Source organism: Lissotriton vulgaris, chromosome 5 (assembly GCF_964263255.1).
Source record: "Lissotriton vulgaris chromosome 5, aLisVul1.2, whole genome shotgun sequence".
Classification (NCBI taxonomy): domain Eukaryota; kingdom Metazoa; phylum Chordata; class Amphibia; order Caudata; family Salamandridae; genus Lissotriton; species Lissotriton vulgaris.
The window spans coordinates 1,090,111,366-1,090,130,579 of NC_141693.1; positions in this window are offsets into that span (position 1 = coordinate 1,090,111,366).

The window sequence follows — 19,214 nt, forward strand, 5'->3', positions numbered from 1 at the left end:
TGTCTTTAAACTCTTGACTGTTAGGGCTTTACATCCCCACACTCACTCTCGCTCTCCACCCCCAGCGCTAACCTCTTTTTTTTGTGTAAGGGGTAGTTTGTGTTTAAATATTCATAACTTTTATTCCACAAAAAGAAAGGTATTCATCCACACCAAATTTGCGTCCTTTTCTCAACATCGTGAAAATTCTCGAGATACCCATAGTTTGCAGATTATTGGAGAAAATCATCAAAATATAGCTGCATTTTGGTTGTGGGAAAATGTGTCGAAAAGTGCTATGGAGCATTGCAATTCATCCTTACAAGTCACAGAAATGCAAATATATGTGTATATTTGAGATTATATTCCCTGTGTGCTGTCCTTAATTTGTAAAACAAATAAGTGCCCAGGCTCTAGTCAGGAGGCCTCTGCAGCTTGCACCACCCATTGCCACTGCAGTCGCTGCCTATGACACTGCCTACACAACTACTAACAAGCAAATAGCTACAAGTGTGACGATTCAGCCTATTCCAGGCCTACAAAGCTAAAAGAATAGCTTGAGCAGCAGGTATTAGTTGTTTTGAATACACACTAAATGAATAAACAATTACTGTTCTGCTCATTTCTAAATGATGCAAACAGCGCCACCATGTGGCAGCTGTCATAAGTGCCAGTGTCGACAATTAAGTGCTGGTGCTGAACACTGGAAACCACAGGCTCAAATTAAGCACTAATTGTGTGCCTTAACTTCATTAACGTGTGTAAAGCATTTAAACGTATTAATGAAATGAATTCTCTGTGGAGGTTAGAGATTTATACATGTGTGAACTAACGTTTAGTTTAAACATAAAAGCATATATTCTTTATTCATGTTTTACACTTACACTTCAAATTATATTTGGATATGTGAACATGTACTCTTTTACTCACGTTTTTCTATATTCATATATAACCATGTATGTATGCATGTATAACCATGTGTTTGAAGTGCATATTAAATGCTTACGTTAAAACTTAGCCTAGTAGATGAGATGCCTCTTCCTTCCACCATTGTACACTATTGAGCCAATCCTGGTCTTGCGAGAGACTCTGCGTGAGCCCAGGAGAGCGTGGGAGAGCGGCGGTAGCCAGCAGCGGCGGCGGAGCAGAGCACAGCCGTGGGGGGTCAAGAACCGCGCTCCGCAATTCGGGAGCTGAATCGGACCCACATTAGGAGCTACAGGAGGCTGGAGGATGCCCCAGTGAGCCCCGCTGCGCCACACAGTGAGTCACAGGGGACTAGGAACCACGAGCGCCAGGAGCCGCGGGGGAGCGGCGAGAGCCTGGGAGAGGAGAGGGCTGTGGAGAAAGCTCAGACCTGATAAACCTGGAACCTGCCAGAGCAACACCCAGCCTGGCCCAGCATAACAGTTCAGCAGCACAGCAATCACAGATCAGTAATCAGCGGTGCCCGGTGCGCGGGCACACAGCATAAAGAAGAAAGCAAAAAGTACAAAGCACCAGGTCTGATCAGTGGGTGAGTGAGAACATTTTTGAAGCCTGAATGCTCACGCTTGCACATTCCCTTGTGTCATCAAATACTCATCGCATCTCCCACGCCGCCTCCCGGACCTTGCTCAGCCCCACCAATCTTTTAATGGGAAAAGTGGAAGGGGTGCTTTCTCTCACTGGGTACTGGCAGGCACGACCTTTGAACATTTGAACGTCCTCTGTACGGTCCCAGCGCCGCTGCTGGCGCTTTTCCGTGCCTACTCTCTTTGGTGCAGTCAGTGAGGAGCCTGAGGCGAGGTGAGGCGAGGCAAGTGACTCGAGTACCTGTGGCTGTGCTCTTCGTGCTCTCTGTGTTCCCCCTGCCTTGCCTGCTGGGACCATTGAAGTGCCCTCTGTCAGCCGGCTGTGTCGAGGACAAGAGAGACGGGATTGACCGGACTGTTCACTGTTGAGCCTAGACCGGACCTCTCATTCCACCTCAGTCAGATATTTTCTTGCTGGCCAAAGCAATGATGAGATCAGGGAAGCAGAGGACTGCAGCCCCACAAAAGAAACGGAACTGGAGAGACAAATTACAGACACCTTCCATGGATATTGGCCGGCTACTGAACCTGTCACCAAGAGCTTCTGGCAGACCTGCAGCCAGCACGCTTCCGGGGCAATCTAAGGATGCAGGTCTGGTGGCTCAACATCAATCCTATAAACAACTAAAAATAACAACATTTGCTCTTCTAAAAGACGTAGGGTCAGCAGTTTTTTGGAGCAATATGAAAATTAAGGGCCAACCCATTTCCCTGAGTCCCACAGTGATCGTCAGCTCAGGTGGTAACAACGTGATGGGAAAATCTACAGGCAACAAAGCGACAGCCACTAGCCAATTTGACGAGCTCACTCTAGCACTGGAGGAAGGAGTCGCCAACATGTCTATGCTGAGCAGCTCAGGGGCCCTTGCTGCCACAACACTAGGAAGCTCTACAACAAAGATCAACTCGAAACAATTAAAACAATCAAACCAATCAATGCCCAGGTGCGACTCTGCAGCCAATTCTGCGGACACATCAAACTTTACATCTAACAACACTGACCGCCCATTCGAATTTAACAGTTAGTCAATGAGTGTTCCAGCAGCCAATTTTATTGCTAACCCTGACGCCAGTGCAAATAAAAGAGACTATCACGCAGAGAAACTAACAATTCATAATCTCTCCATAAAAGTAACCAAATTCGATTTGTCTGCAGAGGGAGAAGCACCCCACACACCTGTCTCTACACCACCTGCATCACAAGCACTTGCACCCCCTGGGGTGGAGGAACATAGTGAAGCCCAAAGCGCGCAATATGTTTTTACTGGGCCGGCAGCTGTGCAACATACGGAGGAAGCGCACTCTGCGGAGAGGGACCTCTCCTTCCTTGAATCCAAAGAGTGGGAAAAAATGCTGTCCTCGTACGGTAAAGATGCCCCTGATAATTTTTTATCACCATCACCGCCAAACGAGGAGAAGAAGGAGGAATTCAAACAAGAGAAGGCATGGGCTACAGCTCTGGATATCCTACAAAGGTCAGCGGATGCAATGACCTATCAAGCTATCAAAATGGACATTCAAATCAGCCTTTTAAACACACTAGCTGTGTACGTAGTCAAATTAGACAATAACATTACAAACTTGAATAATCTGATCAGACGGGTATAAGAGGCCGCAGGACACCAACAACAAGGATGTGATTGCTCACCAATAATTGAGAAACTGAACACGCTCCCGGTAATGATGGAAAAACTGTTGGAGGACTTAAAAGAAATCACAAACTCCAAGCCACCCCCCTCAAGTAACAGTGAGGAGGACACACGTCAAGTAACCAAAGAAAAGGTGGCAGCATACCCAGAGGTATGCAGGGACGAAACCAATGCCTTGTCCTCACCCCTGGATATATCAGCACCAGGCACTTCAATCAGCGACCAACAAAAATCCCCACTTGCGGGCAAAGCCACCCCACCACCTCAAGCGGATCAGGTTATATCAAATCAGACCAGCAAGGTGAAAAGACAAAGGAAGCGAAAAGGATGCAATACGAACTGCAGGACCAAAAAAGATCTGAGCCTATACCCTTATGTTCAACACCCTCAGTCGAGCTGCAGCTATAGAGCACAAAGACCCATGTAGAATTGGCGAGTCAACAAACCAAAAAGCGGATCAAATAACCCCACTGGAAAGCAGCAAACAAAACAATATTGGCACACTGCTTTCTGCAACAGAAGAGGACGCAGTCGGGGGAGATCAGGATCACTCAGCTAAACGGGGGGAAAAATAATTAACCATAACCACCCAAACAGCATTTTTTGACCCAATGCCGCTGCAAGAGGTCGGGGGCCAAAGCTTCATCGGGCCCAAGGATTGTGGAAGCGCCAAGCCAGCAAATCTGACTCAAATCAGTAGCCCATATCAAGACCTTTCAGGCAACTTTACAATACTGGGGAAGGGCAAGGAAGGCGAAGCTCCAGCCGCCCGTGACACAAATCAAAAGAGCTCTAGAGAATGGAACATGCTACCGCACACACTTGATTATAGAACATAGAACGTGCAAATATCAGGACCCCCAACAGGAGCTGATCCAATGCACAGGGCTCAAACATCAGTGCCTCAATCAAGACTCCCAGTGCCCCCCTCCATGCAGCTCCAACTTTTACGCTGTTCTATCCGGAATATAAGACCAAAGTCAGCTGCAACATATTAAACCACGGGAATATCATTAAACTGATAGAAGTGACTGGCCTGTCTAATGTCGTAACTTCACAGGTCATTAAATCAATAGAATTCATCCCACCAGGTCATGGTCAAATAAATGAAAGCACAAAGGTCATTTGGAACTCGATAGAGGCAATTAACAACATCTTGCGTCAAACTGAAACCTTTAAGCAATCGGGCATAATCGTACACCCTGGCAGGGAACCAGGCTACCCACATGTTCTGCAAGAAACCCGAGGCCGAGAGCGTTCACGTGCCGGAAAAAGAGCAGTCTACTCTGTCTTGAGGAGCGCCCGAGACAAAACTCCTTCCTCTGCTCCAAAAGCACCATATGTAAGAGAGGAACAGCCCACGCTCAAAAGGGACTCAGAAGAGGCCGGCACATGGACTTGGTGGGCAGGCTCCTTAAATGCGACCCGGCTGCTCCACTGATATCATAAAAATAAAATGGGCCACAACACCTGCCCTCTAAGGATATGCTCCTGGAACACTATCGGGCTTTCAAGCAAATTGGATGACACAGCAACAATCTCCTATTTACGATCATTTGAAATAATATTACTTCAGGAGACATGGATCGTGGAGCCGCAACACATAGAAGGCTTCAAAACACATCATATTCCAGCATTGAAACTGAAATCTCCAGGAAGTGGCAGTGGCGGCTTAGCAATTTATTTATCAATAGAAAATGCGATTACCTCATGGGAGCTCGCTAGCACTTCCCAATTTCTCCAGTCGGTAGGAATCTCATTTAGCTCAAATAAAAGCCAGACCAGAACTATCACTTTTATGAATGCATATGTCCGTCCAAATTCAGCGTCAAGGGAATTACTCACTGGTGAGGTGACTGATCTAGTGATAAGAACAAAATCAGGACTGTCAAACACAGATATAATATTAACTGGGGACTTCAACATGTGGCTAATGTCCGACTTAGAGGAAAACGAGGTAACTAAAACACAGGAAAGTGTCTGGGCCATACCTCCGCAGGTCCTTCCCGGATGGCACAAGGAAGACCGGTTAGGACGCTCTTTAAAATGAAATCTGGAACGTTTGGGCCTTAGAGCCCTCAATGGCCGTTTTCTTCCTGACAAACCACCTGGCCTTTCATACTTATCGAAAAATGGTGCATCTTTAATTGACTACACCTTTGTCAGCCTCCCTCTCCTGCACCAAATACTGGGCTTTGGATTCGGTAACAGAATAGAAAGCGATCATAGCCCTCAAGAAATATCGCTTAGCATCAGTCTAGCGCAACACACTGAGGCAAGGGCTCAAGCTTTCGAAAGATACACGATCAACTTGAAACAAATTAAGTGCTCAGTTAACAATCTACAGCAGGTAACAATGGAGGCAAAACAAATTTTTGAGAGTACTAGTAGGACAACCAACGATCTTATGGTTAATTGGACGTCATTCACAATGAATCTGACAGACAGATACGCAAAACCAATAACGCACGTAAAACCAAATGGGATGAATCAGTCATTATCTGGGAACCTGACGATACGATCAGCAAAAAAAAACATGAACCGGCTATGGTGGGAACTAAAAACAAAGCCAATGGACCAACCAACAATAATAAAACTGAGAGAAGCCCGTAAACACCTGAAGTTTGTAAAAAGAGAACATCATAGGGCTCACTGGAATTCTTTCTGGGCTAAATTACAACATGACGTAAAGTCTAATAACTCTGCGAGGTTCTAGCGTACTATCAACAGTCTTGGAGGGAAAGCCCCGAAAGCCGCTTCATCAAACATTATGGAAACTGAGTGGTACTCTTTCTTGCATATCCACTTCAATCATCAACAAGAAGAGGCAGTTGATACGTACTCCGGAGCAGAGGGCACCAAAGATCCGAAAATAACAAACATGCCACCAGAGTGAATAACAAAAATAGTATCTACGGAAGACCCTTCCCACCAAAGCAGATTACCCGAAAAGCAATCAGCAAGCTCAAATCATCTAAACGACATCATTCAAAGCATTGTCCCGGTGGACCTAATTGAAAAACAGATCCAAAAGGGCCGGAAAGAGGGAGCTCCGGGTCCCGGAGGCATCTCCCCAGTTTTGTTCAAGGAGGATTCAGCCTTCTGGGCTTCTAAACTATCGCCACTTTTTACTTCCATCTCACAAGAGAATGTCATTCTGCCCTCTTGGCAAGGTTCAATACTCGTGCCAATATTTAAAGGAGGGGACAAGAAATCTCCAGGGAACTACCGATTGGTTGCCCTCATCGATACTGAAGCAAAGTACTTCGCCGGGATTCTGCTGAATTCACTCCAGGCATGGGCTGACGATCATTCAGTGATTCCTCCGAATCAAACCAGCTTTACAAGAGATACAGGTCCCTCAGTTAATCTCATGACTCTCTCCTGCTTGATAGATCAGGCGGTAACTAGCTCTAGTTTGTTCTACAAGGGATTCATAGATTACAAAGCTGCATTTGACAACGTTAATAGGGCCATTCTCTGGCAGAAGCTGTCCAGACTGAATATCCCAAATGACCTTCTGAGAGCCATACAGCTTCTGCACCGGGACACGTGGGTCAGGATTAAGGTCGGGGATGGCGCCAGACTTTCACGACAGATCGCAACAACTAAAGGACTAAAACAAGGGTGTGTCTTGGCTCCCGCACTTTTTAATTTATTTTTATCAGATTTCCCAGAAGCCTTAAATAAGGTAAACTCCCACACTCCTAAACTAGCCAGCCCCCATCTGTCAAACCTCCTATACGCTGACGACGTAGTTCTCCTAAGCAACACAAAGATTGGCCTACAAAGACTTATGGACGCCATGGCTGAATACTCAACAAAGAACGAACTGCAGATAAAAAATAAGAAAATGAAAATTCTAGTGGTCCGTCCAGGAAGGCCCAAGAACCTGGCATGGGTCCTAAATTCCGAAAGCATCATAGAATCCAAGTGCCAAAAGTATTTAGGAGTTCTCTTCGATAACAACAGCAGATTCAAAACCCACCTAGAAGAGCAAAAAAAGAAGGGGGTGACACTATCCTTTGCACTTAGTTCTATTCACAAGAAGCTTCTTGGCCTAACATTCGCCCCAACACTGCAGGTAGCACAGGCAGAGTTATTCCCACACTAACATACAGAAGCGAGGTGCTAAAAGGGCTTGATAGCGGCCAATTGGGCAAAATCATTGCAAAAATCTTCAGAACAGTGTTCCAGCTGCCATCTCACACGTCACCTGCCCAAATCAGGCTGGAACTGGGCATCTGCAACCAATCATTGGCCAGATTAATGAGTTTCCTAATGTGCTGCCACAAACTGAGGTCGTCAAAAGAAGGCAGCTTAGCGCAACACCTATGGTCAAATCTGCATACGAAACGATGGCGGGCAGGGTATGATTACTGGGCAAGAGGACTTAAAACATTAAGCCTGAATGAAGTTTGGGATTTACAAGTTAGTCAAAACGAATTTAAAAGGCTAGCAAAAATAAGTGCAAAAAACTCTCCTTATTAAAAGACAAGGCAAGTCTCGCAAGAAGAAGTCATGGCTGGATGACTCTAAGATCGTACGACCAGCTGAAGCCTCAGGGGTATCTAACTCTGCAATTCACCACACGCACCAAACTTTGTTTTCTAAAACTAAGAATGGGAGTGATTAACTTGTCCAGCCATCTTCCCAAATGGAAAAGAGAACAGGTCCAGCAATTCTGTTGGCTCTGTGGAAACCAAAGGGAAGACATTACACATATTCTTTGCCTGTGTCCAAGTCTGTTGAAGGAAAGAAGGTCCCTTTTACGGAGAGGCTGGATTACCAACGAGGTCAGATCATGCAGAGCCGCAGTATTAGCCTGCTTTGATCCACGGAACACTTGCCTAAACTGTGCTCTAGCAAAATTTATGGATCATGCTGCAATAAAACTAGAGGAGGCAACTCATTAGCAGCAACCCCCACCAGAGAAAAAAAAAAGAAAACGTGGCAGCACCTCCTTGTAGGACAAGAGGGGCTCAGTGCACAGGTCAGCACACTCTGGGACTCGTTCTTCAAATTCGGGTCACCATTTTCAACGAGTCAAAAGGGTCACTAATGTGTCGGTGGAAGTGCAATGACGATTGTGCAGCCTGCAAAAATGGGCTGCCTGGGGGCCTTTTACTAAGAATGGGGGTCTTTTTTTAAACTTGGAACTTTACTACATTGCCTCAAAGGGTTACATCTAATTGTGTCGGTGAAAGGGCAACTATGATCATGCACTCCACAAACATGGGCGATACTGAGGTCCTTTTATAACAAACAGGGGTTTTTATCTTCTTTTTAATGTGCAACAATTTTTTAATCTTTTGTAACTTGCAAAGTTTTTTTTTTAAAATCACGCAATAAAGTAAAGTCATCAAAACTTAGCCTGACTTCAGGCCCCAGTTGAAATGCCTTCCTGTTTGCCAGCATGTTTTCCTTCTTGCAGGTTTTTTATTTCATTAGTTAGAAAAAGGCTAATTGTCTGTAAAGTCTGCTGATAGAGAGGGAATCTTGGCAGTGAACATGGAAAAACAGTGGTCAAAAGAAGCTTTCTGTTCATCTTGTACCAAGATGGCAAGGTGTTCAAGTTTGAGAACCGCAGTCTCAGCTCAATGTGTTGGGAAAATGTAGCTATGTTCTCAAGTAATGTGGTCTGATTGGTCCCTGGTGTATGAAAGGAGATAGGGATATTTCTGCATCTCCCTTTTTTTTCAATTGGTGAATCTTCAGTGATTCAGTTAAAATCACTGAAGATTCTACAATGCTCAACACGAAGGGGATGATGAAGGCAAAAAGACCTGCACCAGTCAATATACCTTATCTAGGCTGTATTTTCTATTTAGAGATTGGTGCACAAGATCGTCCGGAGGGACCGAAACGCCAACCAGATGGGAGGAGGCATCGCCATCGTCCACAGGAGCACCATCCGTCTCACGACCAGCACCGACAACACCCTGACCAGCGCCGAACACCTGCATTTCCAGATCCACACCAACCCGAACACCACCCTCAGAGGCACCCTGATCTACCGACCCCCTGGACCACGCACACAATTCAGCGAGGACATCGCCGACTTCGTCAGCCCGCATGCCCTCCCCTCCGCTGACTACATCCTCCTGGGAGACCTCAACTTCCATCTTGAGAACAACAACGACCGCAACACCAGCACCCTGCTCGACAACCTCGCCAACCTGGGACTCAAGCAACTGGTGTCCACCCCCACCCACCTCGCCGGACACACACTCGACGCAGTCTTCTCTTCCAGCACAGACATCGACTTCAGCCACGCCACTGAGCTTCAATGGACGGACCACAGCTGCGTCCACTTCACCTTCAAGAGAACGACGACCCACCACCACCAGCAACAGGCCGCCCGCAGAAGCTGGAACAAGATCACAGCACACCAGCTCGCCACCTCCCTGAGCCAGCACCCTCCTGCCAGCTCAGCGAACCCCAGCCAGGCCGCCGACAACCTCACGAAGTGGATCAGCAACTGCGCGGACGAACTCGCCCCACTGAGGACCCCGCCTAGCAGACCCGGCAGCAAGAAGGCCCCATGGTTCACCGATGAACTCAAGAGCTCCAAGAAGAACTGCCGAGCCCTCGAGAAAGTCTGGAGAAGGGAACCGACACCGGACAACAGGACCTCCTTCAAACTTGCCACCCGGAAACACCACCAGCTGATCCGCGCCGCCAAGAAAACAGCATTCAAGGACCGGTTGGACAACAACGCACACAACTGCAAGGAACTCTTCAACATCGTGAAAGAGCTTTCCAACCCCAGCGCAGGAAACAACGACATCACCCCATCGCAAGACCTCTGCAACTCCCTCGCTTCATACTTCCACAACAAGATCGCGGACATACACAACAGCTTCAACAACCAACCAACGCACACCATGACCGAACAACCACCCCCCACCACCACCCTCCACGCCTGGACCCCGATCAGCACCGAAGACACCATCCGCACGATGAACTCCATCCACTCCGGATCACCGACCGACCCCTGCCCTCACCACGTCTTCAACAAGGCCGACGCTGTCATCGCACCCCACCTGCGAGACATCATCAACACATCCTTCGACACCGCCACCTTCCCTGAGAGCTGGAAGCACGCCGAACTCAGCGCTCTACTCAAGAAACCCACAGCGGACCCCACCGAACTCAAGAACTACCGCCCCATCTCGCTCCTCCCGTTTCCAGCCAAAGTCATCGAGAAGACCGTCAACAAGCAGATGGCCGCCTTCCTCGAGACGAACGGATCCCTCGACCCCTCACAGTCCGGCTTCCGAGCCAACCACAGCACCGAGACCGCCCTCATCGCCGCCACCGATGACATCCGAGCCCTGATGGACAATGGAGAAACAGCGGCCCTCATCCTCCTAGACCTCTTCCCGGCATTCGACACGGTCTGTCACCGCACCCTAGTACGGCGCCTCAGCAACATCGGAATCCAGGACAAGGCGCTGGAATGGATCATCTCCTTCCTCGACGGAAGAACACAGAGAGTCCGCCTACCACCGTACAAGTCAGAGGCCTCCGAAGTCATCTGCGGCGTCCCCCAAGGATCATCTCTGAGCCCCACCCTCTTCAACGTCTACATGAGCCCCCTCGCGGCCATCGTACGCAAACACAACCTCAGCATAATCTCCTACGCCGACGACACCCAGCTGATCCTCTCCCTGACCAACGACCCCGCCGCCGCCAGAGCCAACCTGCACGAAGGGATGAAAGAGGTAGCCGAGTGGATGACGACCAGCCGCCTGAAACTGAACTCGGACAAGACGGAGGTCCTCATCCTGGGCTCCTCACCCTCCGCCTGGGACGACTCCTGGTGGCCTCCCGCCCTGGGCACCGCACCCAAACCGACAGACCATGCACGAAACCTGGGCTTCATCCTGGACTCCTCCCTCTCCATGACCAGGCAAGTCAACAACGTCTCCTCGGCGTGCTACGGAAGATCTTCTGGTGGATCCCCACCGAGACCAGGAAGACCGTCACCCAGGCCCTCGTCACCAGCCGACTGGACTACGGCAACGCCCTCTACGCCGGTACCACCGCCAAGCTCCAGAAGAGACTCCAGCGGATCCAGAACGCCTCAGCCAGACTCATCCTCGACATCCCACGAACCAGCCACATCTCCGGACATCTGAGAGACCTTCACTGGCTCCCCGTCAACAAAAGAATCACCTTCCGCCTCCTCACCCACGCACACAAAGCCCTACACGACCAAGGCCCGAGCTACCTCAACAGCCGAGTCAACTTCTACGCTCCCAAACGCCACCTCCGATCAGCCAACCACGCCCTCGCCGCCGTACCCCGCATCCGAAGAGCGACTACAGGAGGAAGATCCTTCTCCTACCTGGCCGCCAAGACCTGGAACTCCCTCCCGACCGACCTGCGCCTGACCCAAGACCACCTCTCCTTCAGGAAGAAGCTGAAGACCTGGCTGTTCGAGCAGTAGCGGCACCCTCCCCCCCCCCCAGCGCCTTGAGACCCTACGGGTATGTAGCGCGCTTTATAAGTGTCACTGATTGATTGATTGAGTGCAAAGGGCCTGGGACATGACCTCTATATGCCCCAAGGAAATTACATGCAAGTCACTTAGACAGAATAAACAATGGGTGGCCCGACACTCAAATAAGTAAATTATGAGTAGAGGCTACTTATTAATCATAATCATAATGCAAGAAAAAATAGTCCCTCAAGATCTTCTCAATCAAAGAAAGGCACTCTTAGATTTTGATTGCAGGTAAATAGGTACTTTTTTTCTTATTCATAGACAAATTCTTAAAATTTAAGATCGCCAACGCGTTTTGTCCTCGTGCGGACTTCTTCAGGGCTAAAATACATACAAACAAACAGAACACTATGTACAACAAATAAACCATCAGATACTATACATAACTTGTAAGTGAACCAGACAAAACGTGGCTCTAAAACGAATTGAAACTCATTTATACATTTGTAATAACACAAGCCAATTTTTTAAGGTTCCCGGGAAGACCACTAATAAACACAAGATTGTCGTAAAAACAAAGGTCAATGTAAATATATGTACGAAACATTCCAGAAGAGAGAAGCACACACAAAAAGCAAGAAACAAAATTTGTTACATTTCGTCTTAAAGTCAACAATATAACAGACAGATCTAAATACATTTAGTCAATGCAATAAATTCACATGAAAAAATGTGACATGTACAATCAACACATATTAGGGAGAGACAAAAAACTCAGAAGGGAAAACCAGATATCTATACACACTATCTAATTATGCAGGCATACCTTGCTGTGGTCATGAATTTCTTGAGATGAAGTATTTATAAATGTAATCAGGTCAATTTGCAGAACAAGACAATCTGAAATAAAGTAAGACACACACTGTCCTTCAGTTTGTCAATAAAGATGCCAAATTCCATTACACCTATATTACATAACGCTGTTAAAAAATATTGTTTTAATACTGAAGACTAATGGTCGTGTTCTATAATTAAATTTAAAACAGGATTGATTGTCACATTATCCCTCCTTGATAATTTTATCCTCCTTCTGCAGAAATTATTGATATACAATGCAAAAAATGAGGCAAATCAAACCGCCTCATTAAGATGTACCCAAAACATATAATAGCAAAAGTGTATGGCCAAAGCCAACACAAGAATTCCAGCAATATGAGCTAAAACATAGCAATACAATAACAGGATTTTAATGCAATAAAGATTAATTATTAGACTTACATAAAATAGTTCACACAATTACTTGTGTCAGGGTCGAACCCCGAAATCTGAGGAGACCCGAACAGCACATGTAGTTCTTTAGCAGCAGTAATGCCTGTGAAGGATTACTGAAGAATAAATCTTTATTCGCCCTACCTGGGCACCATAATATAAACACATAAGTTCAAAACATCTTCAAAGGTCAAGATGCAACCAGTCCTACAATGGTCTTATTATTGTTTTTTAGAAAGGTGTATGACTATCTCATTGTCTGTAAATTGATGCACATGTTAAAAGTGTAACTGTATCCCTTACTTATTATATAATGAAACCATCATGAAGCAACCATCGCACATCAGGAGCGCATTTTTTTTATAACATATTTAAAAATCTCCAAAAAGGGGAGCACCATATTTAAAAAAGCTCCTTAGTACTATTCAATGTACAAATAGAACAACCATTAGACAAGGAAACTACACTAATGCACAAATGTGTTCCATGAAACATGAGCGTCATAATTGGAAAGTGACCCAAGTGCTATCAAGAGCAGAAATGTATAAAGTATCATTGTGAGGTTGAAAAAATATGTCAACAATAAAGACCAGTGACACGGTCAAACAGCAGCTCAAATAATATCATAAAGTATGTTTAATAAAGCACGGGTGTCATATTTAAATGTGAAGTCATGTTAAAACCAATGTAAGAGAAAACATATTATTAATAATATTTTATGAAAAAATATATATATGAACATGTCAATAATACGAGCAAGAACAATATATAGATAGTATCCAGAATTATATCATACTGACAGTAATATATGAGAGTAAAATATTCACTAAAGAGAGCACGCTAATAATGAGTCAATGTGGTCGCTCAGAACAAGCACCATCTTTAAACGGTTATTTATAACTCATTTGATATGCATTATTTTGCCCACAGCCCAACCATATTGAGTTAAAACTATATCTCCTGATCGCTACCCCACAAGTAGCTAAAATGGGTTCTCTATACATGCCATGATCCTTAAGAACATAATATTGCGCAACCTTAGTTAGGTGTAAAAAGTGCTACCCGCTCAGCATACTTATGTATCTCCTGTGCTTCTATAAGATTGTCTGGTTCAAAAAGATTAGTCGAACTGGACGCCATGCAGTACCACAATATATACTCCCAAAGAAAGTAGAAAAGCAGGGACACCTGTGAAAAAAATTTGACTAGTGTAGCAGTCACTGGCGCTTGTCGAAAAACGTCACTACCTCACAGACACGCCATTTTGAAATGGTATTGTGGTTTCCTAGATTCAATCGATATATTAAAATGTAACGCCTAGTGTGCCTTGGCCCCGATCTAATTGATACTTCAAAATTCCTATGTATCAAAAAGCAAACAAAACCTCTCAACTTGTGTTAGTGAATCACAGAAATTTAGCAAAAAGAAGACCATCCTAGATCGGTACAAAAAGAGACAAATATAAGTCAAGGGAAGCTAAAGAACTACACGTGCTGTTTGAGTCTCCTCAGATTTCGGGGTTTGATCCTGACGCACAAAATTGTATGAACTATTTTATGTAAGTCTAATAATTAATCTTTATTGCATACAAAATCTGTAATTGTATTGCTATGTTTTAGCTCATATTGCTGGAATTCTGGTGTTGGCTTGGCCATACACTTTTGCGATTATATGTTTGGTTACATCTTAATGCAGCGCTGTGTTATTTGCATTATTTTTTGTATCATATATCAATAATTTCTGCAAAAGAAGGATAAAATAATCAAGGAGGGATAATGTGATATTCAATCCTGTCTTAAATGTAATTATAGAACACAATCATTAGTCTTCAGTATTGAAACAATATTGTTTTACAGTGTTACGTAATATAGGTGTAATGGAATTTGGTATATTTATTGACAAATTGGAGGACAGTGCGTGTCTTACTTTATTTCAGATTGACTTGTTCCACAATTTGACCTGATTACATTTATAAATACTTAATCTCAAGAAATTCTTGACTACAGAAAGGTATGCCTGCATAATTAGATAGTGTGTGTAGATATCTTGTTTTCCCTTCTGTTTTTTGTCTCTCCCCAATATGTGTTGCTTGTACATTTTGAATTTTTTAATGTGAATTTATTGCATTGACTAAATGTATTTAGATCTGTTTGTTATATTGTTGACTTTAAGACCAAATGTAACAGTTTTTGTTTCTTGCGTTTTGTGTGTGCTTCAGTCTTCTGGAATGTTTTGTACATATAGTTATGTTGACCTGTGTTTTTATGACAATCTTGTGTTTATTAGTTAAAAAATTGGCTTGTGTTACTGCAAATGTGTAAATGAGTTTCAATTCTTCTTAGAGCCATGTTTTGTCTGTTTCACTTGCACGATATGTCTAGTAACTGTTTGTTTATTTGCTGTAAATAGTGTTCTGTTTGTATGTATATATTTTAGCAGTGAAGAAGTCCGCCTGAGGATGGAACACGTCTGCGATCTTGAATTTGTCTATGAATAAAGAATAAAAGAACTTATTTACCTACAATCCAAATCTACCAGTGCCTTTCTTTGATTGGGAAGGTCTTGATGGACTGTTTTGTCTTGCATTATGATTATGGTTAATAAGTAGCCTCTACTCATAATTTACTTATTTGAGGGCAGGGCCACACATTTTTTAATTTTCACTGAAGATTCCCTTTAGACTTTGAGAGGTACAGACCTCTCTGCTTGCCATATTCTTGTAAGCGTGAAGCTTTATGCTAAATGCTTATTTCCTTTTTCCAAAGACTTCTGCTGAAGTGTGATCATGCTGACATCTGTGCTCCCGAATTATAGGCCCTTGATAGATGACCCTTTATATGACTTATGATTAGTAGAGAGAATGGGAGTTTCTTATGGAACACATTCTGTATCTCATTCTGTTGCCCCTTAATTTACTGAGATATTTCAACTTGCCTATTCTATTGATGTACATATTGAACGTATTCTTTATTTGCAAATGTACTAGATCAATTGGTAATCCAAATAAAACAAGTTAACTACATTCAGTAATTCCTGGTCCTTATTGTGGGGGTCATATTGGCTCCACATGTTAGAGAGGTATTGTTGATGTCTTCTCCCTTTCACATCAGCTAACAAAGCTACAGACATGGGGAAACATCTTTGGCACCACTTATTTCAATACTAAAGTTACTCCACTTGTGTGGTTGGGCCTAATGCTTGCACTAGGACCAGATCAAACCAGGATCAATGGAAGTATTTACAAGAGAAGAAAACTAGATGCTAGGAGGTAAGTGGATCCCTGGGGATTCCAAATGTTTACATCACAAAAATGCAACGGAAATGTTTGATTTTAGGCAATGTTTCAGGGTTTCAGGGCATTGTGGGAAAGAAAATGTTGTGGGATCCATGCAAGGCACACCACCCTGGACTCCACTGAGTGTCTAGAAATGTCTTGGTTTGGTAGGTTTTCCCATGTAGCTGCTAACCCAGACCTGAAAAGTGCAGACATTCAGCATGGCAAGTTGAACGATATTGGGATGTAGCCCCACTCTGCTGGGCAGTATGTAAAAACAATATCCAAAGAACTGAAAGTTCCTCTCACTTGCCATGGGGATGGGAATCATTTTGTCCCAGGGGGAGTAGTAAGACTGTTGAGGTCTGGTGGGTTCTCTACCTGAGACCCTAAGGTTTCTTTGTTGTTGTGCTCGTATATTCAAAAGTAAATTCCAAAGTTTATGAAAGGATAATCAAGTAAACAAAGCTGTATACGTAATCTGAATACGATTGTAAAACTCATTCACATATTTAAATTTTGTCAAAATTCAATGAAGTCAAAATACTACAAGCTGTAATTTACAAAAAGAACAAACAACTCAAAATTACAATTCCCAATGCATTTCGGGTTACTCTGAACCCTTCCTCAGGGGTTTTAAATGAAAAATTAAGAAGGTCCGTTACTTGAAGTTCTAAGGCGTGGCTCTGAAATTAAGAACATGATACAAATCGGTATAGTAATCTTCATTATATATCCTATAGCGTTTACATGCTTCACTGTTTAGAATTCACACATCCAACTGTTCATGCATGAACAAAAGAGAATTTCATGCATGGAGAGGAAGAAAACTTCTGTAGACGGCATGGATACTATTTAAAAATGTGCCACATTTGTGGTGCTCATGATGAAATCGTTCCGATGCACCCCCCAGTGAGCCTAACTTTAGTGCAAAAATAAGTGCTAGAAAGAAACAACTCTATCTCAATGATGATGCGTAATGTACTCACTAGAGAAATGGTAATTAACGCGATAGGACATCTCCCGCTGGGGAACCTTTCCCCTTTCTCAGTCTGCAAAGAAATGGTGGACATTGGGGCATGAAAGCCATGGAGTGGCGACTGTTGAACTCAGATTTGGATCAGAATTTGGGAATATTGTTACTGGAACTATTGCATTTTTCACTGTACCACAGCTACTTCTCATGGAAAACTCAATACTTTCTACAACGCACGGGGGCATCCATGGGTTTCCCTGGAGCGCCATCATACGCAAATACATTCATGGCTCATTTTGAAGAAGAACACATTTTAAACAACCCGACTTGGAACATGCACACGCTTTTGTTCTTAAGAATCATTGATGACATTCACATCCTGTGGAGAGGGAACAGAACAGAATTGGAAAACACCATACTAGAAATTAACCAGAATAACCCAAGAATCAAATTCACGCACAACATACAAACTGAGCGGATTCAATTTCTAGACATAGAAATATACAAAACCTGAGAAGAAAATTCCCAAAATTGTTTTTTGGAAATCGACCGATGTCAATAATGCTTTGCATGATACCAGTGCTCATCCCAGAACGCTTAAAATCATCTACCCACGTCAAAACTGAAAAGAATCTCCTTGGATCCTCAGCGCTGCGCCGACTTGACACAAGAACAGATCAAGCGATATAAACAAAGAGGATACCCAAAACAAGTACTAGAGAATGCACAAAACAAGGTAGCACTATTGGATAGAACAACATTGCTCAACCCATCGAAAAAACCCTCGAAAGAACGCATGGTATTCATCCTAAAACAATTCATTCAAGCCACAACAATCAAACAAATCATAAGACAAAGATGGGATATGATTGCCAATGAATCAGACTTTGAGAATGTATTTAAGGATACTCCTATTGTTGCGCACACTCGCTCGAAAAATCTAAGAGAGTTGTTGAAACACAAACAAGCACTGAGCCACTGCAGATACAAAGGTATGAATAAATGTTATAACTGTGGACAATGCAGCAATGTGATAGTCGGAAATTTGTTTTCGCATCCTAAAACAGGTCAAAGCATCAAGTTGAAATATAATGCAGACTGCAAAACAATGGGAGTAGTTTATGCCATACGTTGTCCATGCGGCCTGGTATACGTTGGGAGAACCTTCAGAAAAATTAAAACAAGAATCATAGATCACAAAAGCACGATACGCACTCACCACATGTCATCCAGTTTCGCAACACATTGGAAACAACAGTCACATAACATCCCACAGATCCGTTTCACAGTGCTAGAAAAAGTAGAGTCTACAATGGGCAAGGATGCCCACACTGTTTTAGCCAGAATTTATTTATTTATTTATTTTCGAGATTTTTATTGCGCAAACAAATACCCGAAGGTGTCTCGGCGCATGTGGCGGATAGAGAGACCGAGCAGCAGGCTTACTGGTTGAACAACCATGTCTTTAAGAGCCTACGAAAGCTCATCAGATTGGGGGCAGTTTTTATGGTGAGTGGCAGAAGGTTCCAAAGTTTGGGTGTGGCAACAAAGAAGCGCCTGTCTCCCAAGGTTGCCGTTCTCGTGTGAGGTACTGGAAGCAGGCAGGTGTTGGCGGATCTCAGCTGTCTCTTGGGGCTATACAACTGGAACGCTTCAATCAGAAACTTTGGACCGACGCCATGCACTGCCTTGTAGGCGATGCAGAGGGCCTTGAATTTAATACGGCCCTCTACTCTTAGCCAATGCAGAGAAACATTCTGGATAAAATGTTTAGGCACAATGAGTCCGGGGGGACTCAATGATCAATATGAGCTATTGTGTTTCCTATGATTGAACAACAAATGTTATCTAGTTGTTTCACAACTTGTAAAAAAGAGTATGGTTATGATGTTTTACATTTAATGGACCTGTCATTATGTATAATTATGACACTTTTCAATCAGATGTCATATATGAACCTCAAAAACTTGGTTTAGAACACCAACATAAGTAGTAGATTCAAGCAGGAGTTGATATTCGCATTCACAGTAACATCGCATTT